This window comes from Vicia villosa, linkage group LG6 (genome assembly GCF_029867415.1).
Source record: "Vicia villosa cultivar HV-30 ecotype Madison, WI linkage group LG6, Vvil1.0, whole genome shotgun sequence".
Taxonomy (NCBI): domain Eukaryota; kingdom Viridiplantae; phylum Streptophyta; class Magnoliopsida; order Fabales; family Fabaceae; genus Vicia; species Vicia villosa.
The window spans coordinates 138,899,923-138,925,667 of NC_081185.1; positions in this window are offsets into that span (position 1 = coordinate 138,899,923).

Sequence of the window (25,745 nt, forward strand, 5' to 3'; positions counted from 1 at the left end):
ATAATGTACTTAACCGTCTTAGAAGACTCCATGGGTTGTGTCCTTGGACAGCAGGACGAAACAAAAAGAAAAGAGCATGCCATCTACTACCTAAGCAAGAAATTCACTGACTGTGAATCCCGCTACTCCATGCTCGAGAAGACGTGTTGTGCTTTGGCCTGGGCTGCCAAGCGTCTCCGCCAGTACATGATTCGACATACTACTTGTTTGATCTCTCATATGGATCCAATCAAGTACATCTTTGAGAAGCCTGCTTTAACCGGGAGAATTGCCCGTTGGCAGATGTTGTTATCAGAATATGACATTGAGTATCACGCACAGAAAGCCGTGAAAGGAAGCATTCTAGCTGAGCACCTGGCTCACCACCCACTCAATGGTCATGAATCAACCAGTTTCGACTTTCCGGACGAGGACGTCATGTACCTCAAGATGAAAGATTACGACGAGCCGCTACCAGACGAAGGACCTGAGATAGGATCCCAGTGGGGCTTAATCTTTGACGGAGCTGTCAATGCTTATGGACGAGGAATTGGGGCAATCATTGTTACACCTCAGGGTACCCATATTCCATTTACTGCCAGATTAACTTTCAAATGCACAAACAATGAGGCCGAATATGAAGCTTGCATCATGGGTCTCGAAGAAGCCATGGATCTAAGAATCAAACACTTGGATGTATATGGAGATTCTGCTTTGGTCATCAATCAAATCAAAGGAGAATGGGAAACACGCCAACCAGGGCTAATTCCTTACAAAGACTACGCGAGAAGATTATTACCATTCTTCGACAGGGTAGATTTTCATCACATTCCTCGTGAAGAAAACAACTTGGCTGATGCATTAGCCACACTCTCTTCCATGATTAGGATAAATCATTGGAATGACATTCCTCGGATCGATGTTATGCGCCTGGATAGGCCCGCTCATGTTTTCACAGTAGAAGCAATCATCGACGACAAACCGTGGTATCACGATATCAAGAACTTTCTTCAAAAGCAAGAGTACCCTCTTGGGGCGTCAAAGAAAGATAGAAAGACTTTGAGAAAGTTAGCTTGTAGATTCTTCCTGAATGAAGATGTTCTGTACAAGAGAAACTTCGACATGGTTCTGCTCAGATGCGTTGACAGAAAAGAAGCAGAAATACTCATGAGAGAAATACATGAAGGTTCCTTTGGTACTCACACCAATGGACATACCATGACAAGAAAAATACTGAGAGCAGGATATTATTGGCTGACAATGGAGTCAGATTGCTACCAGTACGCGAAGAGGTGTCACAAATGCCAGATCTACGCCGATAGAATTCATGTGCCACCATCTCTGCTCAACATACTCTCTTCCCCTTGGCCTTTCTCCATGTGGGGAATCGACATGATTGGAATGATCGAACCAAAAGCGTCCAACGGACATCGCTTCATCTTGGTAGCCATAGACTATTTCACCAAATGGGTTGAAGCAGCTTCATATGCAAACGTTACAAGACAAGTTGTCGTCAGGTTTATCAAGAATCACATCATCTGTCGCTACGGCATTCCTAGCAAGATAATCACTGACAATGGGTCAAATTTGAATAACAAAATGATGAAGGAGCTTTGTGAAGAATTCAAGATCGAACATCACAACTCATCTCCTTACAGACCAAAGATGAATGGAGCTGTAGAAGCAGCTAACAAAAACATCAAGAAAATCATTCAGAAGATGGTCATCACTTACAAAGATTGGCATGAAATGCTCCCGTATGCTCTTCATGGTTACCGTACATCAGTACGTACTTCGACTGGAGCAACTCCTTTCTCCCTTGTATATGGCATGGAGGCAGTCCTACCTATAGAGGTTGAGATTCCATCAATGAGAGTTTTGATGGAGGCAAAATTAACAGAAGCCGAGTGGTGTCAAAGCAGATTCGATGAATTGAACTTAATCGAAGAAAAGCGCATGACAGCTTTATGCCACGGACAGCTATATCAACAAAGAATGAAGAAAGCTTTCGACAAAAAGGTTCGACCTCGCACAATCAAAGAAGGCGACCTTGTACTCAAAAAGATTCAATCTTTTCTCACAGACTCGAGAGGGAAATGGACTCCCAATTATGACGGCCCCTACGTGGTCAAGAGAGCTTTCTCAGGAGGAGCCTTAATACTCACGACTATGGATGGAGAAGAATTCACCCGTCCTGTGAACGTCGACGCAGTCAAGAAATACTTCGCCTAAATAAACAAAAAGAACAGCTCGCTAAGTTGAAAACTCGCAAAGAGCGACTTAGGCAAAAAAGAGCGTCTCGGTGAATCGAAAACCCGAAAGGGCGATTCAGGCAAAAGTTAGAGACATAAAAAAAAAAAAATAAATAATCAATCCCGGTAAACTTAAAACCCGAAAGGGGTAGTTTACGCAAAAGTTAGGGATATATGGCAAGTAACTGTGTTCAGGACAAACTTGATCATTCAAAATCCATAAGCGGAGTATTCATCAGCAGTAGGTCATCTTCTACAAAGCACGAATACAGCGCAACTTGGAGTGGAAGGGAGAGATAACGGTCGTCACGTTTCATCGTAGCCCTTTTCCCGAAAATTACCAATTTCCAACTTTGTAAATACTCCATGGAATCAAGCATTTGGCTGATTACCATTCCATATATAATAATTTGAGCCTTGTGCTTTTCCTTTGCAATCTAGTCTTATTCAGTTTCTTGAAATGCATTTTAAATTTTAAACAGTCATTTTCTTGAAACAAATGTTTTCACAAAATAAAAATGAATTTACTTGCAAAAATAAAGGTGAAATTTCTTCCTAAGGTTTACAAACAATAGGAAGAATGCAAACAGTTGCTCCGAGAACGGTTGAGACTCCGGGAACCAAGATTTCCCCATGAGGTCGCTTTGCGAACATCTCCCGATGACGGATCTTCACTTCAATTCATATTACTCACTTCGGACAGCGGACAACTGATAGCCAGGTATTCCCAACAGAGTTCGAACTACAAGAAGAGGACATCTTCTGATCCACAAGAATTCAAGTCGTATCTTAGGATTTTACATCCGCGACAATTCTATTCACATTCACTTTACATTTTATAATTGTCATAATATTCATGCATACATTACATCATAACTGCGTAGTCGAATTAGGCTTTTAATCATGAGAATGCCCGAGTCATGAGGGCATGAACTCAAGTTTCCCCTGCAAGTCCTGGAGAAACTTTTTCCTTCAAGACAACAACCCATGTAGAGAGATTTCCCCAAGCAAGTCAACAGATGGTAGTCTCCCTCAAGGAGATAGTTTGTTCACTTTTGGAATCCCTCAACTGAGAATCTCCTGCAGAGCAACGCTCGACAGTCTTTTTCAGATAAGATAGTCTGCTTCACATTCCGGAACTCCCTACAGGTCTGGTATTTCCCCAGCAAGGTCAGGTGATGCCACTTCTTGTCAAAGAATAATCCAGAATCTCCCAGCAGATCGACAAATGATTCCCCAACAGAATCAGTGAATGGTAGTCTTCATCCAGAAGATAGTTCATGATCCCCAGCGGAGTCAACAAATGGTAGTCTTTCCCCAAGGAAAGACAGTTTGTCTGTTAAATACTCAAGAGATCGACAAATGGTAGTTTCTTCAAACAGTTTGTCCGTTTCAGGGATGTTTAGTTCCCCACAAAGTCAATAAATGGTAGTTTTCCCCTTTGGAAAACAGTTTGTTGATTCCCCAGGCACCAATCGACGAATGGCAGTTTTCACCCCGAAAACAGTTCGTCCGCCTTAAAACAAAGTCATTAGCCCCTCAAAAAAGCATGGGCCCATATGACAATCTTTCAAAGATGCCAGGTCAAAAGGGAAGATGGTGAAGTTTCTTTATTTACCGTCAAATGGTATCTTACCTCCAAGTGCTGGTAAGAAGTTTGATGAGGAAACAAACCTTTGAAGTTTCTTTATTTACCGTCAAATGGTATCTTACCTCCAAGTGCTGGTAAGAAGTTTGATGAGGAAACAAATCTTTGAAGTTTCTTTATTTTCCGTCAAATGGTATCTTACCTCCAAGTGCTGGTAAGAAGTTTGATGAGGAAACAAACCTTTGAAGTTTCTTTATTTACCGTCAAATGGTATCTTACCTCCAAGTGCTGGTAAGAAGTTTGACGAGGAAACAAACCGTTGGAAATTTTCTCTTTATCTGAGATATTGTCCAAAAAACACAACTAAGACCAGTTTCGAGATATGGACATCCGAAACAAGGGGGAGGTTGTTTACCTTTTTCTAAGTATCAACACTTAGTTAAAGAAGATGGATTGCGCATCCTACATTGCCATCCATTCGCCAGAATCCACATCAAGTATTTCTACAGGAGTTTGTCTCCTCATCCCCGCCGAGTGCGACAACGGGATCAAATCGTGCAAAGATTTTATCAATTACAACATCTCAGGAGCGCCCAAAATTCGGGCATTTCTTTGATATTTAAGTCTCTTTTACGCAGGAGAGATCGAGATATCAATCTCTCTCCCTCCAGATAAAAGAAACTTAAATAGGGGCATCTGTCATACCCTAATTTTTGACCCCCCTGAGATGACATATCTTCAGGATTTTTCATCAGGTCAAGACGAGTACCCAGAGCAGTCATTTCTCCATCTGGTACCTAATCGAGGATGCTCAAAAGACAAGAAAGCTCAGGCAAAGGATCAATCAATACAAAGATTAATCTCTAATACAATCATGGGGCTCAAGAATTTCACTTTTCTCATCTATGATTGATTAGACATCCAGTCATATGAGTACAGGTCTACTCAAGTCACCAGATTAGGGTTTTGAGCCTATCAAGGACTGAAATCAGGGATCACATTTGGGAAACCCTAAAAAGCCCCAGAGGGTCATTCAAAGACATCAATCATCTTCAAAAAACTCATATTACAAGATCTACTGGACATCACACTTCAATTCAAAGTCTACAGTCATTATTTTCACATGGTCGACAAATTAGGGTTTTGACCTAATTCACCAAGATAGTTGACTTCTGATCAGGGCATGAATCCAAAACTCAAGACATGATTCAAGGATCTCTACTACCTCAATATAATCCATTCATATCATCCATTTGGGGAGAAGATCTTATTTCTACACAAAAGCCCAAAAATTCACTTTGTCAGGAAAAAGTCAACTGTGAAGGATCATCATTGACTTTTAAGATTTTTGATCAAAAAATGACTTTCAAGGATCAATATCATCCACATATGGATGTCAAAGTCATTTGGCCAAAGAAATTCAAAGAAATTCATCAAGGAGCAAAAAGTCGGGAATTAGGGTTTTTGAAGGCATGGTGAGATCTCAAAATTTCACCTACACAACTCAAAAAACTTCCAACATGAAAGTTGTAGATCTTGCAAAATAAAACAACATCTTACAAAGGAACTTTTTTCAAAAGATCAACCATTTATGAAGTTTTGGAGATTTTGAGGTTTAGGTCATAAACACTTAGAAATTTTTCTAAGTGTTTTAACCTAGTTTTCTTCCAACTTTGACCTCATTTTTCACAAATTTCCCAAGTGATTCTGAAGAAGACATAAACTAATGATTTGAAGTAGATGTTTAGGGCTTTCCAAATTGTGTTCAACCTTCTCCAAATTCAATTTGAGCTAGGAGTTATGCTTGTTCAAAGTTGGCCTCATGAAGTGAAATTATAGGTCATGGACACTTTTTGACTTTGCAAATTTTGTGCAAATAACCTCTCTTATGGATGCTACACGACCCATAACACATCTGAAACCATGCCATACATCCATTTTCATCATTGCATAAGGATTAGAGAAGATTCCAAAAACAAATGCATGTGATTATGTAATGATTGCATTTTTGAATTTATGACAAATTGGTGATTCATCAAAGGAATCTTCTCCCAACCAATTGGAGCTCATTTCTGCAGCAATTTGGTCCCCTAAGATCAAGCAAAATCGAGGGCTAGGGGATTGATCAAATGGAATCAAAATTCCCATCATTGCATAAGAGATATTTGCAAACTTTCTTCATGGCTAAGAAACCAAATCAACTTCACTAAGCAAGCTCACACTCTCACTCAGTACTGAACCAATTGCCTATAAATAGAGGCCTCATTCTCATTCAAAAAACACACCAAAGCAACCATATTACTTGCTTTCTCTTTCTCTCCTCTTGTTCATTGTTTTTCAAAGTTCTTTGGCAAGAAGATTCGTTTTCTTCAAACCAGAGCTTATCTTTGGGAAGTGAGCATTCTAACATCTCAAGGGAGGTCATTTGAGGTGATCCAAGCACCTGGATCACTTCTGTAAGTGGAGGAACACCATTGTTGCTCTCACTTTGGAGCATTTGCAGTTGGAGGTCCATGGAGTAATTCAGGAGGTTCTGAGCCAAGCCAATCATCCAGGCACACTCCTCAGGTCCTAGTGAAGCTAACCAGATGGCTGCAGCTCATCTGTAACTCCAAATTCAACAACCTCCATGTTCACTTGAAGCTGAAATCGAGGGAGGTCCATAGAACAATTCAGAAGGATTCAGGCTACAACAAGCATCCAGTTAGCATCATTGAGTCTCAGGGAAGCTATTGAGATCATTCATTCAAGCCCAGGTGCTCTCAATCATCCTCACGACCTCCACTTTCAGAGGTAAGTTTCTGAACTCCACCTCTCTAATTTAAGTACTCTTTGTGTTAAAGCTCGATTCTATCTTGTTCAGCATCATCAGAGGATTGAAAACCCTCTATCATTGTTCATTTATTCATCTTGTGCATCATTTAATTTTAAAATTAGGATTTATGTGTTCTTCGTGTTCATGATGAAATTCGTTAGTTACACTTAGAATAAATGAATTCTGAGCCCATAGTCATGTTCCTTGTCCAAAAACGAGTGAGATTGATGTTTACATCATGCCATTTAGTTGAGAAACCAGAGAGTTAGGAATTTGAAAATCTTTGAGCTCGAGGAAGAAGATGAACATGGCGCGCGCAAAATTTGAATCTTCTGGCTTGTTTTAAAATATATTATGTTGGATGCGTGTGAATAACAAACTGCGCGCGTAGCCCAGATGGTGGGAGTTTTGGCCAATGACTTGGAGGGCGCGAGTTCAAGCCCTCTAGGTGACAAAACCATCTTTTTATCACCTTTTCCACTTAATTTCTTCACAACTTTAACTAATTAGTTAACCTATCAAATTAACTCCTTTTTAATTCATTTTTTATGCACTTATTGATTAATATATATATTTTATAAATAATCAAAAAAAATCATAAAAATATTATTTATTTTATATGTTTTGATTAGGTTAAAAATGGTTTGTTTTAAGTATTTTAAAATATATTTCAATATATGTTTTCATTAAAGTTTCAAAACCTAATATTTCATAAGTGTTTTAGTGTTAAAAACCCTAATCATTTAGGTCTTAATTAGGTATAGATTTTGTCTGTACTTCAATTAAATTGACTTTTGTCAAAATTCAAATTATGTTCAAACTTCAAAATAAACAGACGATCGAGGTTTTCAAACAACAGAACCCCGTATCTTTTCAACTGTTTTCATAAACAGTAAACCATTTTTTAACTGGGCCTCTAATAGAGTGTAAGTCCCAAAAACCTTCTCTTCTTAGCTTGTTTTCAAAACTGTATTCTCAAAATCTTCTTTCTGTTTTCAAAACATTCTTCTGGTATTTGAAGGGCATTATTCCCGGTGAAACTCTTCAGATACCTATGTGACCTTTGTCCATCTTCACTTCTTCTGTTTTCAAAAACCATTAACTGTTTATCATATACATTCAACTGTTATCAACAAAAACAATAAAAATACTGTTGAGGCTCTGTACATACTTCTTCAATGGCCTCCACTCCATCCAGGTTAGGCTTTACAAGCTTTCAATTTACAGTCTTTATTTAAATTACTGTCAAATATAAACTGTGCATATATTAGTTTAGAACTGCGTTTGAGTATAAACCTTAGGACAGTTAAACTATATATATATTATAGGAATATGACCTAGGATTGAGAATGTCTTCCCGGTGAAGGCTCTTTCCTAATTAGAGATCTGTAGTTCAAACCCCCAAGATGAATTATTCCCGGTGAAACATCTTGGCAAAAACCTTAGAATCCAAATAAATAGGACACATCCACCCAAAGAGGAATTATTCCCGGTGAAACCTCTTACCCATTTGCTTAGAGCCAAAATAAGTTCAAAACTACATAGCTTTCTCTTGTGCTATAACAAGGACCCTCGATTAGCCTCCTCTTGGGCTTTGTACAAGGACCCACAGGCTTCTTAAAAGCATTTCCAGCTTCCTCTTGAGCTTGTATACAAGGACCCATCAGGTTTCTTATAAACATAGGAACAGGTCTTTAGTCACCCTTTAGCCTACCCTGGTGAGTTTCTTCCAATTTAAACCAGACTTTAAACAAGCTAAGTTTGTCTCAATTTTGCATTGAGTACATTTTTGGAATGAGAGACCTGGACAGTCTCTGTCACCCTTATCTTCATCAATCCTCCTTAGTAGAGTCTAGGATCTATGTTTGGTCACCCTCAGCATTGAGTCAGCCTTCATCTTGGGCTTTAAACAAGAAGTCTCCACTAGATAATCTTTCTGCCAATCTTTTCATCCTTTAAATATTTAATGGAGTGCTACCTCAATCATTTCAATAAAATCCCTGGAAAGGGTTAGCTTCCACACATTCCTTCATTTTAATAAAAACCCCTGGAAAGGGTTAGCCTCCAACATCTGTTTAAAATGTTAATAAATAATTTCATTCTCTTAGGAGATAATTTCCCCAAAAGAGTCAAAATCCCTGGAAAGGGTTAGCCTCCAAAGTCAATTAAAATCATTCCTTCATTTCAATAAAAACCCCTGGAAAGGGTTAGCCTCCAACATCTGTTTAAAATGTTAATAAATAATTTCATTCTCTTAGGAGATAATTTCCCCAAAAGAGTCAAAACCCCTGGAAAGGGTCAGCCTCCAAAAACATGATAAAGTCAGTCTTTTAACAGACAAATTCACCAGCTGAGTCAAAATCCCTGGAAAGGGTTAGCTTCCAAAGAAAAACAGTCTTTTAATAAATAAAATCTCCTCAGTAGAGTCAAAACCAACAAAAACAGTTAGCCTCAACCTTGGGCTTCATACAAGGCACCAAACAATAAAACTCCCCTGTCAAGAGTCAGCCTCAACCTTGGGCATTGTACAAGGCAGATAATAGAGTCTCCCCAGTAAGTCCTTCATTACTCAGTAGCCACAACCTTGGGCTTTGTACAAGGCAGATAAACCATATTTTCATGTGTCAAAGATTCCTAACACTTAGGATCTTTTCCCCATAGAATCATCCATACTCAATTCATTAAAAAGAGTCCGCCACAACCTTGGGCTTTGTACAAGGCAGAAAATAATGTTTTCCCTAACTAGAGTCATAGTATAAAAAACCCAATTTTTTCAGCAGTCAGCCACAACCTTGGGCTTTGTACAAGGCACACAAATAGAGTCTCCCTAAGTAGAGTCAGCCTCAATTCTGGGCTTTGTACAGAACACCAAATAAAAATCCATCAAATAGACTTTCCCTAAACAGAGTCAGCCTCAATTCTGGGCTTTGTACAGAACACAAAAATACCCTGTAATTAATCCCCAGTGGAGTCATCTCCCAGAGTCAATAATATTAATTAATCAATCAAAAAGCCTCAAGCTTGGGCCTCATACAAGCCAGCTAAAGTCAAATCTTTTATACAGTAGATAGACATAGCTTATCTCCATAGAGAGATATTTTTACTACTCTACCACATTCAAACAAACAAACATTTCATTTCAATTTTAATCAAGTCTCCCATTTAGGATTTTGAAAGGCATGAGCTGGCAGTAAAACCCAGACATGTGGTAACTTTCCCTAATTTGGATGAGCATCTTTCTTTCATTTAAGAGGCATTTGACTGGTATACTTGCACATACACAAGTAAGGTCCCCCTCTTGAATGAAATGAATTCAGTTATTCTGTCACTCCTTTAAATGTTTGTGGTAGAATAGTACAAATACCTCTCTGTAGAGATAATTTCATGTCTCTTTACTGTAAACAGAGATTTAATTCCAAGCTTCAACCTTGAGCTTCAAGCAAGGCACCAAAAATAATTAATTTCCCTAGTTAGTTCCCCGAACTACATTAAGCTCTGACTTCCACTAGGGATATGTAGGCATGAGGTTCACAAGGAATCTCAGCGAGCTAATAAAATACCAAAATAGTCAGTTTGTCTGTCTGTCTGTCTTTTCAAATCAATTCAATTCTCTCTCCTAATACAAAGGAGAAACTTTCCCAATCATTAGCAATAAACACAAACACAATGACACAGAGAAGGTTCCTGTAGAGTACTACAGATATGTAGGGTGTTTAAACACTTCCCTATGTATAACCGACCTCCCGGACTCCAGAATTTCTAGTCTAGGTGAAATCCCCACACTTAGCAAACTCCTAGGGTTTAGTTGAGATCTTTTTTCCCCTTTCCTACTCGTAGGACAAATAAGAAAGTTCGTGTGATATCGTAGGAAGAACTGAAATAAAATTCATCCCACCACGGGCGCATTCTCCTTCCAAATTTCGCGTGAAGGGTTTAGCGTGCCGTCCTCCCAAGTGAAACGGGGAGGTAAAAAAAACGACCACCACAGGCTGCCTGTCGCATTTTGCGATATCTAAAGAGTTGTCTTGGGAGAGGTTTACTATTCTCCAAAACCTATGACTTGCAAATTCTTGGCTATTCAGATGCTGACTGGGCAGGTTGCCTTGATTCTCGCAAGTCTATTTCTGGCTATTGCTTCTTCTTGGGCACTTCTCTCATCTCATGGAGGGCAAAGAATCAACAAACCATATCACGATCATCATCCGAAGCTGAGTACAGAGCTCTTTAATTTGCTACTTTTGAATTGATTTGGTTGACTTACTTGCTGAAAGAACTTCGAATCTCTTGTTCAAAGCTTCCAGTTTTATATTGTAACAACCAGAGTGCCCTACATATTGCCTCAAGTCTGATGTTCCATGAGCGCACCAAACACCTAGAAATTGACTGTCATTTAGTTCGTGAAAAGCTACAGCAAGGCTTGCTCAGACTGATCCCTATCTCTACACATGAGCAATTAGCAGATTTTCTCACTAAGGCATTACTTATTGCTACCTTCAACAAGTTTGTTTCCAAGCTTGGCATGATCAACATATACCATGCTTAGCTTGAGGGGGATTGTTAAGATAGTTGATTAATGGCAAAATACTCTTTTTTGTCCCTTATGTTAATCTCGAGGTCCATTTTGGTCCCTTAACTTCAAAAAGTGTCATATTGATCCCTTAACTCTTCAAAAGGTGTCATTTTAGTCCTTTTTGTCACATTAGCGACGGAAAAACTCAAAAATTCGTCGCTAAATTCGTCGCTAATATGACAAAAAGGACTAAAATGACACCTTTTGAAGAGTTAAGGGACCAATATGACACTTTTTGAAATTAAGGGACCAAAATGAACCCTGAGGTTAACATAAGGGACCAAAAAGAGTATTTTGCCTTGATTAATTGAGTGATTAACTTTTTAATCTCCTCTCAATTATATTTTCCGGCCTTTTCATTTTCAAACTTGTATATAAGCCAACATGTAATCTTTTCTATGGTTGAGTTAATTTTCACCCTATCAATGAAGATTGGCTCCTTCTTCTATCTTTCACTTCCCAATTGCATCCTGTATGTGCATAGTTTTTGTTATCTCAACAAAATAAATACAAACTTATATAATTGAAGAGAAAGAAAATAATAAAAGATTTAATTGAAATACATTGACACTATAAAGAAATATTACACTATAATAACTTTCGGATCGTAAATTATGTCTGACTTTTATTTTAAATATATCTAAAATAATAATTATAAATGATTATAATGGACTAATGTGTAAAACTTTTTATACTAACAATACGGGGCGGAGCTGGACGAATATTTTAGGGGTTGCTGACCTAAAACGTTGATCCTTCATACAAAAAAGTGTGTGCAAAATGGAACATGTCTGACGGACCGGGCTCATTTTTCTACTCTACTTTTAAAGTTATCTTTTTTAAAACACATGTTCACTTCTTAGGTTAAATTTGAAATTAAACTTTCTAGTAATATTTATGCAAATGGATGATCTTTTGTCTCCATCTATCCAACACACAAAGCACGCCCTCTATCACTAGGTGGCGACACTATTTGTGGCATAAAGAGATTTTACCTAGTCGACAACCTATTTTGAATCAACTTTCAACAGAACACGACAACTTTAAACGACGCTCAACTCTTTCAAATCCCAGACAACCCCCTAACAACCTTCTCGAACCTATCTTCCGAGACCTGTGCCAAAGCTAGTAGGCTGTCAAAGACTGGCCCATATGAAAAACCAATATCCAAGTTGGGCAACCAAACCCAAGCATTTACTCTATCTCATCTAACTAAACATGTGATAAAAGTAATCAAAACCTATAGTAGATTCTCCTCTCGTGCTAAAAAAATCATCTATTTTATATTCTTAATTTATTTTGACCTCTCTCAAATAAGTAGGCTGAAATCACATGAACCTCATATCATAGGAAAATGATGTTTGTTCAAAAGGTAATGCAAAAATGTGTCCTCTAAAGGCACATGTTAATTAAGAAATATCCAAATAAAAAGTTTGTGTTGAAAAAATAAATAAAAAAATTATACTTTTAATAAAAGCATTTCACAAGATAAATATGTTTACATTTAGTTTTTAGTTTTTTGTCCTTATGGAACATGTTCGCATTACCTTTATTTAAAAAATAAAGGTTTTTCCATCCTATATAAATTTGTACATATTAAAAAATTTAAAATGGTAAATTTATCTTAGAACTTGTGTATTTTACATTAAATGTATAACTTATTAATGAAAAGTTACTAATTTTAATTGCCTTAACATGTTCAGTATTGTACATGTTAGACAAACCCTTATTTAAATACCATTATCATCAAGTATTCTCTAGCAATATTTCTAGCCGCACCACATTGACAGGGTATATAGGGGGTAAGGATTCTCTATCTTTATGGAGAAAAAAGTAGAGTTATTTTGGACAAAAAACCGAATAAAACAAAAGAGAGATGATATTTATTTTGGAGAGAAAAATATGTGAGAGATAATAAATCATAAGAGAGAGATAGAGAAAAAGTTAGAGAAAAATAGAGACTTGAAAGTTAGAGAATCTAATTCAATATACCGGTCATTAGTCCAAATTTATTTTATGGATGGTAAAAACATATTTAAATCAAAATAAGTTAAAAAGGAACATACCTGTACAGTTACAAAATATATTCATTATTTATTATTACACTCGTGATTATCAGTATTTTCACTACTAATAAATGCTTTGGCTTCTTGCATAATGCCACATAACATACTTAACATAGCCAACAAACTTATTGCAAAGAGAATCTAATCATTAAATTCCATTTCCACTTCTATTTTGGGGAAGTATATAATAGTATAATATAATACAATCCTATCAAAGTATCAATTTGAACCGTGTGAATCAATATGGTTATTCTTAGGAGTCACGGATTCATGATGTTGACTAGTGGGTATAGTATAACAAACTTAAACAATTTTTCCCATGCCAAACACATTATATATTCAATGTAAAGGAATCTTGAATTCAAGTGTGCTTATAGCTGTAAATAAATATATGTGGTTATAATTATAAGATACTTGATGCAATGCTTAAAAGAGAATTATTTGACATGTGATTGGGTGACAGAACATAAAATGTTACTATGAAACAAAGCTTCTGGTTCACGATTCAGCATTAACGTGAGGTGGGACATGTTATTTATTACAATAATACCATCCAATGAATTGAGATCATAGGACAAATTTGAAGCTTGTCAATCACTAAAACTAACGGCAATGAAATTTTCACATCATTAGAATATATAGTGAGGTCGACTCAAGTTAATTTATTCTTGTTTGCTTATTTTATTATTTATTATATAGTGAGTGAGTGAGTGGTGAGATGAATGGTTTTAAGAGGTTAAATTTTGATCTCCCTTGATTTTTTGACTTTTCCCTTGGTCTTGTTGTGTGCCATGATCTTATGATTGGTTAAGTTGGTGGAGTCACTCTTCAAGTGACCTTTCTTGTTTCACTCATAGCTAATGATTCCTTTCTTTTGATTTTATTATCTTTAACTAGTAATATACTCGTACGTCTGCACGGGTAAAAATTATTTAGTAGTATAAAATTATACTGCAAATTGAAAGTTAGACGCATGAGTAAAAATTATTTAATAGTATAAAATCATACTGCAAATTGAAAGTTGGACGCATGGGTAAAAATTATTTAATAGTATAAAATCATACTACAAATTAAAAGTTATCTTTATGTATGTTTAGATGCTTAGAATTTAATTGGTTGTGTCTCATGACACTTTATAAATTATTTCATTACATTTTTAACATTAAAGACAAATACAAATGAGTGATAGCTCAACACTAAATAACAAATTATTTTGCGAGTAAGAATGAATCATAACAAAGCTAATAAAAATAGGTATCGTGTTGATAGTGCCACGTATTAAAAATAGAAATTTTGACATTTAAAAATAATAATTGTGTCTCAAATAAATATAATTGTAAATTAAAATAAAATAGATATTTTGCTTATAATGCCCTGTGAGAAAAATAAAAATTTTGACATTGAAAACTAAGAATTTTGTGTCTCAAATAAAATAATTATTAATTAAAATAAAAAATGTATTTTGTTGATAGTGACCCATTAGTAAAATATAAAAAGACAAAATAACTCTTTTTACTTTGTAAATTTTAAAGAATAAAGAATATTTTTGATAGAACGGTGACATCTTTCAATAATAATAGTAGAAGTTGATAGACAGATATAGTAGAGTAGGTTGTATTCAAATGTATAGAAGTAGAGAGTAAAATTTACAAATACTTTCTTGTCCTGATCTATCTTATTGTGTCCCCAAAAAATTATAATAAAAGTGCTACTTCAAAATATTATAAAAAAATTACTGCTATCCAAAATAAATTTTAAAATCAATTATAATTCACACTTTAATAATATGCATTTAAATTTAACTAATTTTAATTTCAAAATAATCAAATCTATTTACTATAAATTTATTTATTTATTCATTATTTAGAAAAAATAAATGACATTCACGTGAAAAGAATTTTAAAATCAAATATGTATATCACATTCTATTCATATTCTAATATCCAATCATTTACATGGTCTACACTTGTTACCCTAGGATTTCGACTTGCTAAATAATGGCAAGTGATCTCTAAAACAGGTAAGATTATTAAAGAATTTAAGGCAAAAAAGTCTGATCAAATAGTTTTGTTTAGTCAAGACTGACGTTCGACTACTAATAGATCATCATTGCCAAGGTTCGACTATAATTAGTCAATGTACCATGCATGTTCGACTAGAACCAATGTACCATGCATGTTCGACTAGAACAAACAGAAAAGACTTAGGCGTTTTGTCTAAGTATATATAGCTCTGAAGTCGGAGGGCACCAGAAGTCAAAAGGAGCAGTTTCAAGCAGTTTTCTAGCAGTTTTCATAGGACGCGTGGAAGCCTCACAGTTGAAGATATTGCATGTCGAAGACACGTGTTGGCTGATAATCAGTCGACCGTTAGTAGTAGTTATTTATTTTTACTATTTAAGCAAGTTCAATAGGAACAGTTTAGGGTCCGCATTTTCTACAAAACACAAGTAAACTCAAATCTCTGTGCAATAATGAGTGACGAGTGCAACTTTGGAATGTACGTATGCGTACCAGTTTAATTTATGCAATCATTTTACGTTATATTTCATTTTCAATACGCATTTACTGCTTTCTATTGCTTTTAGTTATTCTAAAGCCTTTAATTTTCAGTGTTTACTTTTATTTTAAAGTTATTGCTGCATTTAATACAAACCAGATACACGTAATAAACAAATTAAAGCAATTAGTCCTGGAATATTCTAGTTGATTCCGCAAAAGTAACCTTTAAAAAGGAAACTAGCGCTTGTTTACCATTTTTCTGGGTAAACAAATTGGCACACCTGGTGGAACTCGTCAATTGTTGTTTGTTTTATATTTGTTAGTGTAAAAGTTATGTATGATACTAAGAAGTGGTCGAAAATTAACTAACATGTCTGAAGTTAATACAAATGATTATGACCTTTCTGGAAATCAAGGAGTTGTTCTAACCGGAACAACATCACAAAATGCCGCAAATTCATCCCCAGTTAGAACAACAAATATTGGTGGATCGACGGCAGCAACATTGGTATCATCACCAATGAATGTACGGTCACCGTTTAACCCTTTACGACCGCCGTTTCATGGAATGATACCTCCACCAGGTTTTAACCCTCAGTTTGGAATGCCTACGTCTATGATGCAAGGTTTACACACAAATCCTTCATTATATTCCGACAGTATGGTGGCAACAAGCACATCAAATCCAGGGGGTCGACCTATGGGCATAGGTTACAGTCACCAGGCTTTGCCATCTTTAAGTACTACGTCAATGTTGTCAATTCGACAACAAATAGACGAAAGTAATCATGAAATGGTGAATGCCCTTACTCAACAAATGGGAACTATTTTTACTCCCATGATAAACAACACGAACCAAAGTTATGAGATATTGGCTAGACAAATGGCTAGAATAGCAGACTTCTTTGGAGCGCCCCCACAACCAAACCTTTCGACTACCCAAGGGTCGAATGTCAGAGGAGTCGAACCTACAAGGCATGGGGACCAAATTGAACAAGAAATCCCTAGAGTAGTACAACGGCATCAAGATGCTGATTAGGTTCTTAGAAATATCCAACAAGATGTCAATGTTGGACACAATAATATCTCGAATGTAGTCGAACAAATCTTAGTTCAGAATGGAATAAATGTAGGTTTGCACAGACCAAATTTTGTTTCCCCATTGTCAGAATATGTAAGGTAAACAGAATTGCCTAGGGGTTGGAAAATCCCAAAATTTACAAAATTTGCTGGTGAGACTGGCGAGTCGATAGTCGAACATATTGCTAGGTTCCAGACAGAGGCTGGAGAATTAGCAAACAATGAGAATTTAAAGATGAAATATTTCCAGAGTTCTTTAACAAAAATTGCATTTACTTGGTTCACGACCTTACCTCCACAATCTTTGTTTTCATGGAACCAGTTAGAACGATTGTTCCATGAGCAATTTTATATGGGACAGTCGAAGATTAGTTTGAAAGAATTAGCTGGAGTTAGGCGAAAGGGTACAGAAACAGTCGATGATTATCTAAACCGTTTTAGGTTATTGAAAGCTAGATGTTTCACACGAATTCCTGAACATGAGTTAGTCGAAATGGCTGCAGGTGGGTTAGATTATTCCATAAGGAAGAAATTAGACACCCAACACTTGAGAGATATGGCACAACTGGCATATAGAGTACGCCAGGTCGAAAGGCTAAAAGCTGAAAAAGCCAGAGTTAGTAAATATCATAAGAAAGAAAAGATAGCTTATGTTACTACAAATGAGTTCGACTCTAATAGTGATAGTGAATACGAAGAGGGAGAAGTCAATGTGTCTGAATTGAAGCCAGGACCACCATATATCTATAAACTACTCAAGCCCTCAAAAGATAAAAATTCGATCGAAAGTAAAAATAAAAAATTTTCTAGTAAAACGTATTCATTTGATATAACAAAATGTGATGAGATATTTGATTTGTTGGTTACTGATGGGCAAATCATAGTACCCCCAGGACTTAAAAATCCTCCTCTTGAAAAAAAAAAGAGAGGATTTTGTAAATTTCATAATTTCTTGGGTCATAAGACTTCTCAATGTGTCCTTTTCAGGGATTTGGTGCAGAAGGCTTTGAAAGAAGGAAGGCTACAGTTCGGAGAAAAACCAAAGTCATCAATGCAAGTTGATACTGATCCCTTGCAAGTCGAAGAGGCTCACTATACTGAGCTTGCTGGTATGATGATGGTCGAGACTACCGATGGTTTCGTTGGAAAGAAAGACGGTGCTACTGATGGCAAAGTCTTGAACATGGTGTATCCTGAACCAAAAGAAAGCCTTCTGAAATTCCTTGAGAGGTGTCACAACAACAACTCTCAAGTTGGATTATGTCCAAGGTGTGATGCGGTTTTCAATGTCGATGCTGCAAACAAAGTGAGGTTCGACCCTCGTCGAGGCAAGAATCGTCAGTTCATGTATACAGGAGAAAACAGTGGTCGAAGGGCTGGAGAATACAGGAAGATGTTTGAAAAGCCAAGGACTTTCCGTCCTAAGACGGATGTCCCTGAAGACAAATGGGTGAAACCCATTAACTTCAGAGGTAAACATCCAGAATGGCAGATCCAAGGTGCTGGAGCAAATGCTGAAGGCTCTTGGACTGATAGTGGATCTAAGAGGAAAGATTACATATCTCCAAACTACAAAGGAAAGAATCCTATGACTCGAACGCAATGTAGGTGTTACCAAAGAAGCCATAAGAATGGACAGGAAAGCTCAAAGATGATACATGCAGGTTTTTCTCACTATCAGCCGAAACCTTTTTAGAGGAGATTGACTGAAGAACAGGCCAAAGTGGCAAATGAGAGATTGGCTGCTAGAATGATCCTGGGAAAGAAACTCATCAAAGAATTAGTTGACGATGATGCTCCGACTCTCAATACAAAAAAAGAGCCTGAGTATTCTCCACTGTCGGACGAATGGATTTTTTTTTCAAGACAAACATATCCAATGCATTATGATTATAGTTCAAAAACAAACAAGTTTTGCATGCAACAGAATTGACAAAACAAGAAAGCTTAAACATGAACATGCAAGATGAATTAAGAATTGCCAATGTTGAGGAGATCTTCTCCGTATGGACTTATTGCTTCAAAAGATCCAGTGAGTCAAAGGAAAACTTCAATTCTATCCTGTGCGAATGTGATAGCCTTTGAGTCAATCAGGTCTTGTACTTTGTCTCTGAATGACTATCAGCCTTCAATCAGATAACCAAGTGCCTCCAGAGTGGAAAGCACACCAAACACTATGTCAGAACACTTTAGATCACTTCCTGGAAGGAGATTTTGGCGAGGCCATATGAAAGTTGTAAGTGCTCAGCTTTAGGGATTTGAGATGTGCCAGTGGTTCACAAACTCAAGATACAAGGCGTCTTGCTTATCCCTCGGTCGGGAGCCCTAAATATAGCTGTTGAAACAGAAAACACCATCATGAATGAAGGAAACTTGTATTACTATCAGCGAACAACAATAACCTCTGGTGCTTGGCTATCAAAGTCATTACTTGGAACACACAACAGTTGTTGGGAAGGAATCCTCTGGCAGTACAAGTTGCAAATGATTCTCATGAGTTACTCCTCGAGGAAGACCAAACATTCCACTTGCAGCAGATGAAATGGAATTGACCAGTAGAAACCATTATGAAAAAACTCAAACATCTCTGTATCGAGAAAGTCCTGGACCCTTTGTACCTCAACACCTTGTAAAGCTTGACATTATGATCAGGTGCCCCGAGAATGGAAAACACTGAGTATTGTCATCAAAATGAGGAGAGCTATCTGTAGTGAGAAACACCCAAAGCACGAATCTTAACCAACTGAAATTCCAACAAGCAGTGAAGGAATTGAACACCAGGCATTAGGATTACATTAGCTTGCTTCTTATACTCTTTTCAGCCTCTGTTGACAAGCAACGACTACTGAACAGGAAACTTCATGAAGAGGTGACTCGGGATGTGAAGCAGATCCTTGAGAATGAGAGGTGTCCCTGATGAACACTTTGGATTGCTATCCGGCAGAAGATTCTGGCTAAGTCACACGGAACTTTGTAAGTGCTTTAGGGATTCGAGCAATGCAAATGGTGCAATGCTCAAGATAGACAATGTCTTGCTTATCCCTCGTTCGGGAGCCCCAAGCAATTTCAAAGACTTGTAGATCTAACATCATAACCAGGTGCCCCAGAGTAGAACTTGCACCTAGTATCATCGTCATCAAGCAGAGAATTTGCAAACATCAATACAGTACGGAGCTTAACCAGTTGCAAATAAAGCAAGCATGGAAGCAAATGAGCATAAGACACGTCTTCATAGATAACCCCAACTGAGCTTTCCACTTGGTCACCCCCCAAAGTTATTTCATAACTAATCTTTGAACACACAATAAGAACAAGTCGAGTCTCTGAGTCTGGTGAGAATACCAAGTCTGAATAAGAGATCCTCGATCCTGAACACCTGTTATGCATGAAATGTATGAGATGCAGGATATGCATGCAATGCCATGTTCATTCAATTTCTAAGGAATTCTCGTGTTTTGATTTTTTGGCAAGCAAGAGATGGAAAAGCTCGACACGAGGCTTAAAGATATGATTCCTTTGAAATAGAAGGAACATGTATGCTAGGTATTTTTTTGTACATCATTTTTTCAAAAGTAAATATGCAATGATGCAAAATGGTGGGACTTTGGATGCCTCCCACCGGACACGTCTGGATTACCTCAAAGTTACACAGCTCAGGTTCAAAGGTTCAACACCAATTCGGAACTCCCCGTAGATCACGGGACATAATCAATAGAATCAGAACCATAGTCACCGTCACGGAAATAGAACCACTCGAACAAGAACCAAAGTAACCCTCGAACAAGAACCACGGTAACCCTCGAACGAGAACCAAAGTAACCCTCGAACAAGAACAGCGGTAACCCTCGAACAAGAACCAAAGTCACCATCAATGTACCTGTTAATCAATGATTGTTTCCCGCCCCACTCACGGGTAAATCTAGGCCAAGGTAGGTCAGAAAGCCAACAGAGGATCGAATGTAGGCGCTATCATACGATATTGCCTCATTCCACCAAGCTCTGCCCGTGGATACGTGATCAGATCAATCAGGCATACGCCATCTGTCCGTCACGGCCACTCTAGTCCTAGTTCCTATGGTATCACTCATGACCTGTGTATTGGGTCTTTTACCTCTTGAAACACCCACCCACAGATAGAAATCCAGACAGTCCAGAATATGATGCAGAAAAGTAAAGCGCAAATAGGATGCAATGCAAACAGGTAAATATGCAAAGCAATAAAACACCCAAAGATAAACACACAAGCGCTAGGATCGACTCGCTAAGTCCGGACCAGCAACAGGTCGAGACGTCCCCAGCAGAGTCGCCAGCTGTCGCTACCGCGAAAATTAACAGAGTCGCCACTAACATATTTATCCTGAAACGGAAGGGAATGCCAGCAAACCACAAAACAAAACAACGGTCTCACGACCAGAGAAAAAGGGTAAGGGAGTCGGTTACGCGAGGGGAAGGTGCTAGCACCCCTCGCGCCCATCGTACTCGATGGTATCCACGCCTGTGTCTAAATCTATGGGTGTGTAACAAATCTACGCTAATCTGGACTAAAATGAATGCAGAATGTAGGGAAAAGAAAGAATTGTGCTCGCACGGGCCCTACCCCGCTGCCTACGTATCTGTTTTGCAGAATCAGAGCTACCGTAGCTCGGCTAACTAATTTCTGTTTGTTTTGTGTTTTTTAGGTGAACGAGTTACATTCACACTCCGCTGCTCGACCTTTGGAGACTTATGCTGGGAATGGAGCGGAAATAACAAGCTCTTAAGAAAAGAAAATCAAAGAGTGTGGTTTGTGTGTTTAAAAGATGCATGAGGAAAACCTAAACTATGAGGGAAAGCTTACTACCTAATGTTATCATACAAAGGGTACAAGTCTAAGCTAGCCTAACAACCTATGGGGGAAAAGCGAATGCAAACAATATAGCACACAAACGAGCATCCACTCGTAAAGCAAACAAAACCAACGGTACTGACCGAATGGTAGAAAAGCGGTCCCGCCATAGCCAAGGGGAGCAGCTCAACCCAAGTCAACCAAGCATTAGACCTCGTGAAAATGATCGGGCCATAGACAAGAGGGCGGACCCCTCTCAGCAACCAAGCCGTCACGGATCGTAAAGGAAAACGGTGCGTGCGTACACCGAGCATCAACGTCGAGCGACGCGAGCTATAAGAAAGGCGGGGATCCGATTGCATGAACCCTTTACCTGACATACTCGATAACAAGATCTTTTGCACGTTCGGAAGCAAGCAACGCGAGGCGTGCGCATACCAAACAGACTCGATGAGACTAGGCGGGGGTTGATTACGAACCCTTGACCGCATGCCTTCCATGAGGACTTAACGGAGTGCCATATAGGACTTATTACACCGTGACTCCCTGCCGCAAAGCACAAATGTAAACACACCAACAAAAACAGAGCCTCTTTCGAGGGCTTGGCCAGATGCATGTCTAAGTCCTACTTCTCATGTTATAGGATGATGCGAGAAAGCGATAGAGTGCAAGAGAAATAAAATGAAACGGGAGACAATACCGAACGGATAGCAAATCCGCAATGAGCTAGCAAGCGTAAGCAGAGAAGAAACTTCACGTAATCTAACATCCATCAAAGCCAGGAGTCCAGCATAAGCATCAAAGCGATGCGGTGTGAAAATAAATCACAACCGCTATGTGGTGCGTATCAAACACAACCACACAAGCAACCTGCAAGAGAAACACAAGCCAGACGATACAGGAATATACATCTCAATGAATGAGAGATCAGGTGAATCGCATCGGTAATAAGTCCGTGTCCCACAAATAAAGTGGAACACAACACAAATCAAGTCGTAAGACAAATCGCACTGGAAGCGAATTCGTGTCCCACAAATAAAGTGGAACACGAAGCAAGTCGAATAGCAATCAAAGGCTCTCTCGAAGTACCTCGCACATCTCAGCAAACAAATCAGTAATAACAAGGAGACACGCACCCGCCATAGAAAATAATAGAAGTTAAATTCTATGTAAATTCTAAAACAAAAATCTAACAAGATTAAATTGTTTTTTTGACATTTTTTATCTCAAAGTAAAAGAACAAAACTATGTACAAAACAATTAAATTCTAACAAGGAAATCACATGTTTTTGGTTATTTTTATCATGCAAAAGTCTAACAAATGTAATTATTTTTATGTCATCTTATCAAAGAATTAAAACTAAACAATATAACAAAGCAATTAAATTCTAACAAGCAAAATATTATATGTTTTTATTATTTTTATCATGTCAAAAAAATGCAAAGAAACTGAATCTAACAATAAAGAGATGTGAGAATCGGGGGGTTTGAAAGCTGAAAATAGTGGTGTACATGGTAATAGGGGCGCAGGCCCACACAGATGGCCTGAGGAATGCTTTTGTATACAAGACAGGGGTGCGAAATCTAATCAAAAGTGTATGGCAGTAATTTTTGTACTAAGGTCCAAAGCATCATGATCCACCAACAATTTCATCGTTCAGATTTTCTTTTATCCAAATTTCTAATTAAAACCCAATTAATCACAAATTAAAAGCCAATTAAGCACTAATCAAGGATATAATCCTAATAGAAATTGAAAGGATATTAGGGTTATTATCTGATTGTGATGCATCAGCTTCCTTTGAGAAGCTTCGTTCTCTTCACGAAACACAGCGGCGCCGCGACGGTACACGCCGACGGGACTCAATGGCGAGCCACCGTGATCCCCTCCCCTCACTCTCGATTGCCTCTCACTCGTTCCAACCTCTCCAGTTCTCTCTCGATCTCGCTCTCACGTTCGTCTCCGATTCTCACTCTTTCGGATAATCGGCGCAACGGCGATGGAGGAGTTCTCACTCCGATTCTCTTATCTCCGATGCAATCTCTTGCACATCGATCTCAAACTCACCCCGCGATTCAAGTCTTGTTCCCTATCCAGCAAATCTTCGCAGTTGACGATACTAAATCAAGATTCGAGAACGATACTCCATGATTTCGGTAAGCTTCATACAATTTCCGTCTTTCAATTCGTTCTTTTCTTCTTCTTCGAGCCGTTCTTTCGATTCTTTAAGTATTGCCCATCGCAACGAGATGATGTTGTTCTTTGATTGTTGTAGCGATGAAACGTTTTTTTGCGTTGTTCTTGTTACGAGATTGCGATTTCAGAGAAAGTGAGATTGAAGAAGAATGGATGAAGGTTCAATCAAGAGCTTCAGAATTCTGTTACCGATTTCATCTTCTCCTCATTTCTATTGTGAGAATTGTTGTTATGTATTGAAGGTGATGAACACTGTTGCGTATTGCAGATTTGGTGATGGAGATGTTGTTGATTCTAAGGGAGACGATTGAAGGTCAAGGTGATGAAGATTTGGTGGTGAAGATTGAGAGGTTGAAGATGCGTGACGAGTCTGTGTTTGCAGATGAAGATTGTTGATGATTATTGAAGAGTCCAGAATCCAGAAACGGTTATGGAGAAAGGATGAAGGTTTTGTGAACCGAGAGAATCAATCTTCCCCGCAAAAGTTTGTTACCTTTCTGTTATCCCATCTTGGAATTGTTGGAATTACCGAATCGGCTTTTATCAGTCTTGGCTGTAGGTCGGTTTCTTTTTGGTTTATTTCTGATTGATGCAGGTCCGATTTTCCATATCAAGTGCAGGGATTTTTGTGGCGATTTGATTTAACCATTCCTCATTGTTTTTGTGTGGTTGCAGGCTTGAGTTGAATCTGGTAATGAAGCAAGTTCGGGGAACGCAGCATAGAAGCATTGCATTGATGAAATTCTAGACTTTCAGAAATAGGAGCCCCATGTACTAGTATTTTTTGTATGATTTTTTGTAATTGATTTGTAATGGGCTGGGCCTTGTAGACATGTAATGTATTGGACTTGTAATATGGATTGGATTTGGGTGATTTTTGTAGTGAATTTTGAATGGGCTTTGAATAAAAGAACATGGCTTTTGAATATTATGATGACTTTTTGATCTTGTAGATCGCATTCCAAACAAACCACAATGAATTCCAATCTCAGCATACTTTAAAGAAACGGGATATCTTCGAATTATAACGAACCCAAAACATCACTTGAATGAATTATACTTCAAAGAAATCTGAACTCAATTAATGAACCAAATTACTTGCATTAAAAATGACAAACAAAAGCCTTGGTCGCCACTTTATTTCTTTATGTCATGATTCATATTTGAACTTCAATCCAGTATAACAACAATGCCTTAAGGAATCCTTGAAGAAGATAGCAATTAAAGCACATAAGAACACCTTGACACTGAAATCCAATGACCCTCAGGTGGATTAACGATTGCAGCCACCATGCATTCAAACTTCTTGAACCGAACGAGCGAGAAACGGAAGTTTCGAATCGTTGAGGTGGAAGGAGATTGAATACCAGAATGAACTCGAAAATTTGCGCTCTTGATCAATAGAAGATTCCATCTTACAATAAGAAGGAATGTACCACCCCGCAAGCAGGGAGAAAAAACTTCAATTGACCTGGATAATTAAATAAGCTCCAACTTGTGATAAGAAGGAACGGGCAACCCCATTGCTGAGGGAAAAACTTCAATTGATCTGGGCACCAAGAGAAGGTCGACATCTTCGGTTGATCTGTGTATCAAAGCGAAATTGACGTCTTTGGCCGATCTGAATATCGGAAATAAGAATGTCTTCAACTGATCTGTGGACATCAGGACTGAGCAGACATGTCTTCTTCTGAACGAAAATAAATCGTCAGGTGGGTGGATATCCTCAACTGATCGGAAACATCAGGATTGTGCCTTCTACTGATCTGGGGGCATCAGGAAGAAAATGGATATCCTCAACCGATCTGGGGGCATCGGGAATTTTAAAGAATGCTTTCAACTGATCTGGGGACATCAGGACTGAGCAAGCAA